At 47.7% G+C, this 7,553-nt stretch overlaps 1 long non-coding RNA gene across 1 annotated transcript; it reads right to left on the bottom strand.

The window, feature by feature from the left end:
- Positions 1 to 258: 258 nt before the first annotated feature.
- LOC110296365 (uncharacterized) lies at positions 259 to 4,889 on the bottom strand. The gene is made up of 3 exons (XR_002378175.3): positions 4,808 to 4,889; positions 4,455 to 4,553; positions 259 to 2,278 (listed from the first exon to the last, which is right to left on the bottom strand). It is a non-coding gene; the product is annotated as an uncharacterized LOC110296365 (long non-coding RNA).
- Between the last annotated feature and the right edge of the window lie 2,664 nt (positions 4,890 to 7,553).

Genomic DNA, 7,553 nt, shown 5'->3' on the forward strand with positions numbered 1-7,553 from the left:
AGCCGTGAATGCCAACAGTGTTATAGCTCTTAGAAGAGAAGCAAGAAAGTTTGGGTGGCTTATGCAGATCCGGTAGCTGAGGTCCCAGCCTCTCAATAGGGACAGCTACTGCTGCAGCTCCAGCACCAGAAGCAGAAGCAGCAGTGGTAGTGGCATCGGCAGCGAGTCCAAGGTCCAGTGATGAATGCTTTGGGAGAAAGAACTCTTCCCCAAGTGTTATAGCTCAGTAAAAACAGCCATTCTCCAAAGATCCTCAGTGAAATAACTTGTGCACTTTATTCCATGTGGACAGGGACTTTATAAACATTGAGGAGTGGGGTGGGATTTAGGGTTGGTTGTTTCCTATTGGCTCCGTTTGGGGTGTTAGTGGTGATTTCTTTGCATGGGGGAAGACTCCAGGTGTTTTTTCTATGTGACTGACTGCGCATGCTCCTCTCAGTGGGGTGTCATGGTTGCTTGTTCCAGAGCAGGTACAGAAATGGGTAGGGAACAGCTCAACTCCTGCAGCTCTCAAGTCTCTGGGATTCCCTGGGGTCTGAGTCACTCAATCTTACCAGGTCTTCTGTCTGATGGCATGGGCCACTTGCCCCACACCTCCTCCTATTTGTTTTATGAAGGAGAGGTTTCATTGGGGTAACTGTCTCCTATGTTGGCAACAGTTTGATATTGAAGCAAGACCTGGAGAGTAGTGATCTTTGCAATGCTACTCATTTGCTGTTTTAGAAATCGGATAAGTCGGGGTGCCAGGAGAAGCAAGGCTCCAGTGACTTCTCCAAGAGGAGAAGCCAAGCTACCAAGGGGTTTGAGTACCATAGGGTAGGGGTATTGGGAGCACGAGTGTCCAAAGATCTCGCTGGAGATCTTTGAACATTTATATATCCTGTTCTACCAGCCTGGATTCATTGACATAGAATCTGCAACACTGCTCCCCCAGCAAAACACAAGTCCCTCCCTGTTCAGCAGTCAGTAAGTTCGGGGCCCTCTGGTTTTGGAGAACAACTCCTGCTAAGGAGGCTGTTTGGTGTTGAAGAGACACAAAGCTGTCTGCAGTGGAAGTCATTGCCTGGTCCTGGAAGTCACTGTCCAGATGGTGTGTCTGGGTAAGGGCTGTTCCAGCAGTCCCTGTGGTGCCCAGTGAGCCAGCGAGTTCAATGAGCAGAGGGATGAAGATCTCTCTTGTCTTTCAGTCTCCTCCCAGCTATAAGGTGAGTTCTTGAGGTTCATAGAGATAAATCTGGAGAACAATCATTATGGAGGTGCAGAAACCTTGAAAAGGGGGGGTCAATGCAGGAACCCATAGTGTCTTTGCACCAGAAAAGAGCAGGGGGGTTAGCACATATAGGTTTGGTGATGGCGATGTAACAGTAATGTGTAGGATGACGTCTTGAGGAGGGTCCTACAAGGCAAAGGGGAGGGGTATATCAAAGAGAGGAATGTCTTGTGCTTTCTGTGTGGGTAAGGGTCCATGGGGGTTCATGAAGGAAAATGTAAGTCAGAACAGCTGCCAACAGCATTTAGGAAAAGGAAGCACAGAAAAAGCACTGGGAGGAGTTGTGGTGAGGGGTTAAGGGAAGGAAGTACTGTAGCCGGGAGAGGGTGGCCTGGAGTTCCTTCTGAGATTGATTTTCCTGTTGAAGAATATTAACATGGGTAAAGAGACTGATTTGGAGGCAGAGACAAGCTGGTGAGAGACATGTAGGCTGGCTAAGGTGTATTTGGCATAGTCATTAGGGTAGAGCTGACCCATGTCTTCCATTTGCCATCATTTGTCCCAGGGATTGCTGATGGAAAGTTGAGAATGAGTTTCAAGGTTGGTGAGCATGGGTGCCACTGTGGCTGGTGGATTCAGTTCTACAACTCCAATATCAGCAGCCTCCATATGTGGAGGCCACCTGGGAAGCATTCACTTGTGTTTCAGCAAGGAAAGGAAAGCAGAGTAAAGAGCTGGGGTAGTGGGGATGGAATTGGGGTGTAGGGGGACCTCAATCCTGGTTCAACATCCTTCAAGTGGGCAATCGTGGGTTCCTATGTCCCTTGTAGACCTCTCTAGAGAAGAATCTCCAGTGGTGAGTGTTGGGAAGGTTAGAGACCAGCTAGGCAGAAGCAGGGTTGTATGAAGAGTGACAAACACCCAAGAAAATAGAGGAGAGGGGAGCTCGTGGAGGGCACATGGCCTGGACAGCAGTCACCAGGTCGGTCATGGATGTCCTTCTAGAAGATCTTGTTGTTTCTTTGGGGTGGGGTCTCCTCTGCCTCCTTTGCCTCCTCTGTCCTTGATCTGTCAGGGAGAGGAGAGTAGTATTCTTAGTCGGTAGGGTGGTGTCAGACATCTCTGGCAGGAACTCAGATAGGCCAAGACTGGTCCTGTGAGAAACATAAACAAAACCCCTTCCAAATCCCATCCAAGGGATGGTGCCATCATACTAGGGTAGGAGGGGTTATTTCTGGTGTGTGCCAATGGAGAGAGATAGGAGGGTGTTTGGTGCTCTTGTAGATGTTAAGTATATTTACGGTAGTCAGAGCTGTCTTAGTTGTACATTAAGGGGATAGGTTGGGGAATGTGGGTTGTGGGAAAGCTCAGCTAATCTAGGTCACCATGACTGGGTAGCCTCTGGACTCAGCACAATATGGCAGACTCCTTCATCATCAGGATGACTTCCCTGACCTTGTCTGGGGAGTTCTAAGCCCCTACACTCGCTGCTACCCGAGGAATGTCACCTAGCCTCAGGTAGTTTATAGGACCATTTTCTTTCTCCTGAGAAAACTTGTTTAGCCAGCACCTGAGATTCCTGAAATGGTGAATCCCCATGCTAATGAGGCACTCCGGGTACCCCAAGCTCCCAGCCAATGACCTTGCTCATCCTAGATGTCCCTACCCTGAATCCCCCAAACCTTTATAAGCCTTGAATCACCCTAAGTAAAGTTGATCTGCTTACTGACAGCTGGTTCCAGTGTGGTCTTTTGCCATACATACTCACAGGTTTTCCAACCCCCCTGTTCAACATCTCTGTTCCCACTGTCCTGATGGATTGTATTGGCCAATGATCCATGAGAGCTGAGAGACCCACAATGGGTAACATCAATTTATCATAGGGCACTGGGTTTGAGAGCTCGTGGATTGGTACCCATAGTTGGTACCAAAGCTGAGGGATGCACAAGAGTAATATGTTTTTATTATCCTTTGGAGTTGAGCAAGAGGGATGTAGGGTAAAGCAAGCATGAAGCCCCTTGATATTTTTGTGTGTGTGTGAGTAAATAGAATTGATCTGTTTGTTTGATGGAGGCTATAATTGTTCCTGTAGATGCAGTTTGATCAGTGAACACATTTCCCTTGGATGTTGGACCTGGCAGAGGGCTGTGAGATCTGACATGCTGGACATAGAAGGGAGAGGCTCTTTCCTGTAAAAGGGTAGAAACCTGTATGAGTGGAAGGGAAAGTGGGTTGGCATCTAATTTAACAAAGGATTTGGATAGCCAGGGGAGCAAATTAGCAGCATGTACATTGTCTGAAAAGAGGTAAAAGGGCCTATTGACTTACCATAGGGCTAAATGGACAGCATATAGTTCTTTATATTAGGAGGAGTGATGGGGTAGCTCTTTGAATCATACAATGGGGCTGGGGGTTCATCCTCAGTAGTATATTATCACTGCAGTTCCCCTCTCTCCCCTATTGGTAAATATTGAGGGGTTCCAACTATGGGCTTTCTTGAAAAGAATCTGGGGACAACCATTGCAAAAGAGGGAGGGTAGAAACCCATTTCTCATTCGGGTAATAGTTGTCAATTTGCTCTGGGAATCCTATTAAGCTGATAGCAAAGTGGGAGTGATTTTTAGGTAGACATTGAATATTAGAGATGGAAAAGGGGTGACAGAGGTACCAGGTACATTTAGAATATACTATAATGCTAGTATCTAGACACATGCTTGTAAAGTTGGCCTCTTCTCCCATCAAGATGGACACCCTACTTCAAAAATCCCACTGGTCAAGTGTTCCTGATAGCCAAGAACATGTGCCTCACTGGGCCTCTGGGAGGAAGAAGACCAACATCCTTTTTAAATAGTCTCCTTTCATCAATTCCACTCTCAGGCCAAAGGAGAGCAACTGTGTGCCAGCTTCTCACTGACCTGTCCATCCCTACCGCAGGGAAAGGACACCTGCTGTAGCCACTGTCCTTCAGCCAGCTCTGGATTGATCAGCCCATGGTGTGATCCAAGTTGGACCAAGCCTGGGGCTCTGTTGAGAGAAATCCAGACGCCACCTACCCAGGACTCATCTCTTCCCACCCCATCCAGCCCAAGGTCTTAGAGATAATCTCCTAGCCAGTGTCTGAGATGCCTGTGAGCCTGCAGGAGTCCCTCTTTCAGAGCCTTCTCAAGGCAGCTGGGTCTGCCCTAGGCTAGACCCTCCAAACCTCTGAGTCACAACAGCCCTTTTCACTTTGTCGGTGGATTACCTCAGCGACTTTGTGACAGTGATGTGGAGTTGAGTATCACAAGGACAGGCAGGACTCACACTGAGGATGCTCTAAAGCCAGCATACTGTGACTTTGATCCTGAATGGGATGAGCAGAAGTTTGAAGTCACCAAGGCTGCCTGTTCTGGACAGGAAGGGAGGGAAGGTTTGGGGAACCTGGACAGCTGGGAATAGACCCTGTCCTCAAGGAGGCCCTAGACAAAGCACCACTCCCTTCCTCCATCTTCCAATCTCTCCCAGGCCTCCCACCTCATCCCCAGTGCCAAACCCTGGCTATGGCAGTCCAGAGACCCAGTCTCCAGGGCAGAAGGTGAGAGGAGGGTAATTGCTGACCTCGGCATGAAGGGCTGTGAAGGCATCTAGGACAGCCAGTTGTGATGCATCTAAATTCTGTCCCCAGAGCAACTGACCCTGAAGGCCATGCTTTACTTTCTGGGGTGACTGAATAGAGCTGCAGCAAAGCCAAGAAAAACAGAACAACAAAGCCAGAGTGGCCATGAGCCAGCCCAGCTCAAGGCTGCTGAGCACACAGCTTGGGATGGGGTAAGTAGGAGGTTGGCAGCAGGAGGCTGTCGCATAGCCTGTGAGCCACTGGGTTCTCCTAAAATGCAGCTGGAGGCTTAGGGTTAGCTGGGTTCTGAATGGTAGATGGAGTGTGCCAAAGCCACCTCCTCCATACTGACACAAAGCCTTGCTTGTCTTTCCCAATCCTGGGGAACAAGAGTGACTGGTTTACACAGCCCTTCCTCCACCTTATCCCTGCTGGCTTCTTATCCAAATACATGTGACCCACGAAAACATATCTTCTCTCTCTCTCTGTCTCTCTGTCTCTCTGTCTGTCTGTCTGTCTGTCTGTCTGTCTGTCTGTCTGTCTCTGTCTCTCAGTCTCTCCTTTCTTCCCTCCTTCTCTTTCAAATAAATTAAAATAGAAGTTCTGGGTGTGGTGGCTCATATCTATAATCCCAGCACTTGATTAGTTTGTGGGTATGTGTGGGTGCTTCTTTGGGAAGTGGGCTACCATAGCACTGAAGGCCACTAGGCAAAGCCATTGCCTCCTAGCCAAAAGAATGGACATATGCCATTATCTGCCATCTCAAGAGTTACCACAGGGGTTGGAGAGATGGTTCCATGGTTAAGTGCACTGGTTGCTCTTCCAACAGAATCAGGTTCAATTCTAAATCCCACAAGGCAGCTCACAACTATCTATAACTCTAGTTCTTGAGAATGTGATAGCTTCTCTGGCCGCTGTGGATGCAGGTACACAGATACACATGAAAGCAAAGCCGCCATACACATACTAGTACTAAAAGTACAACAGTTTCTTTATAAAAGAATTGATCCAATTGTACCTGTTAATCACCTCTCCAAGAGACCATCTCTTGGTATGGTAGGTTCGCCTTAATGCCCACTGAAGAGATTAGAGGAATAATTAGCTCTTTAATAAGAAAGAACCTTTCCTTCCCAGAATTCCTGGCCGTGCAGTCTCCACGGCAGCCACGAGGTTCCCTTGGATACGACCCTCTGTCTCTTTGTGGTCCTGGCCAGTGCCTAAGTACACTTTTTTCCACCAAGGATTTATTTATTTATTATTATATGTAAGTACACTGTGGCTGTCTTCAGACACACCAGAAGAGAGCATCAGATCTCATTACAGATGGTTGTGAGCCACCATGTGGTTGCTGGGATTTGAACTCAGGACCTTCAGAAGAGCAGCCAGTGCTCGTACCCACTGAGCCATCTCTCCAGCCCCTAAGTATACTTTGGCTGGTCCTCTGAGTTTGCTTCTTTTCCCATGAAGTCCCGGTTCTCACCATGTGTTTTCTTGTCTGCCTTGTGGCTGGCCTCCATCTCAGGTTAATCCAAATGGCACATCTGACTTCATTTCTCTTAAGCTTCTAACTACAAAGCTCTAATAAACTTGTCTCTAAAACTCTAAAATGTGGTCCATGCGTTTGAGTCTGAATTTTTAGACAATCACCCAGAAGCCCCTTGCTAGAGCTGCCTTTTGTCATTCTCAAGTTTTCTAGATCCTTAGCTCCCCAAGCTAAGAAAGTCTCTGTTGTTCTCAACACCACCACAGAATTCCTTTATGGATTATATTTAATCTGTAGGTTTGGGGGAAAAAAAATCTTTTTTTTTTTTTTTGAGGCAGTCTCTTGCTACATATCCCAGAGTGGCCTCAAACTCTCCATCTTCCTTTGCCTCGGCCCCCTGAGTCCCAGGTGTCTTCCACCATGCCTAATTTTAATTTTTTTTAAGTAAACAGAACGAGTGGGTTCCTCCCTCCATGTATCCTGGGGCTAAACACTAAACAGTGCACACAAAGCGTGGAGTTCAGGAAGCCCACAGGAAAGGTGACAAGGTGCTGAGGCTCAGGGACTTTGCTCCATACTCCTTACCACATCTCACTGCCATACTTCTCTGCCATTTGGGAGGTTGATGAAGCAGTATCTGTCACCAGCACTGTGCTTCCCCAGAGCTTCCACCCAGTGCTCCACTTTTGATCCTGGAGTCCAGGCTGGGAAGCCTCCATCAGGCTGAGCACCACTGTGAGCCCTGTGAGCTTTGGAGACTGCTTGTCGCTGTGTGGCCGGGTACTCACCAGAGAAAAATGCTCAGAAGTGTATTCAAGCCAACAGAAAGTATTTGCCAGACAGACTGGGTGTTCAAGATCCCAGTGTAACCCTGAGCCATTCTCAAGATGAACTTCTAAGCACAAAAGCCATGTTCTGGGTTAACATACTTTAATTAACAAGAACAGTTAACTACACACGTTAAAAAGCAAGCTTAGTGCATTTTGAGACTTTCCCAGAACTATGGACTTGGATGGATTAGGGTTTTTTTTAGTTTTGGCAGAGGGTGTTGTCTCCATGCTGAGTTTTGCAGCCTACATGGAACGCTCATTATGGAGTCAATTGCGCTAAGGTCTTGGGGCTGACTAAGATCTGGGGCCCTTTACATTCCTGACTGGTCTTAGTGAGTGAGTCAGATTATGAACTCATCCTGTTTTCAAGAGGGGTAGTTGGTCCTAAGGATCATCCAGTCAGTGTTGATAGTAGATTTGTTTGCCACGGGGACC

The sequence above is a fragment of the Mus caroli genome, unplaced genomic scaffold (assembly GCF_978045245.1).
Source record: "Mus caroli unplaced genomic scaffold, Mus_caroli_1 scaffold_7, whole genome shotgun sequence".
NCBI classification, from domain to species: Eukaryota; Metazoa; Chordata; class Mammalia; order Rodentia; family Muridae; genus Mus; species Mus caroli.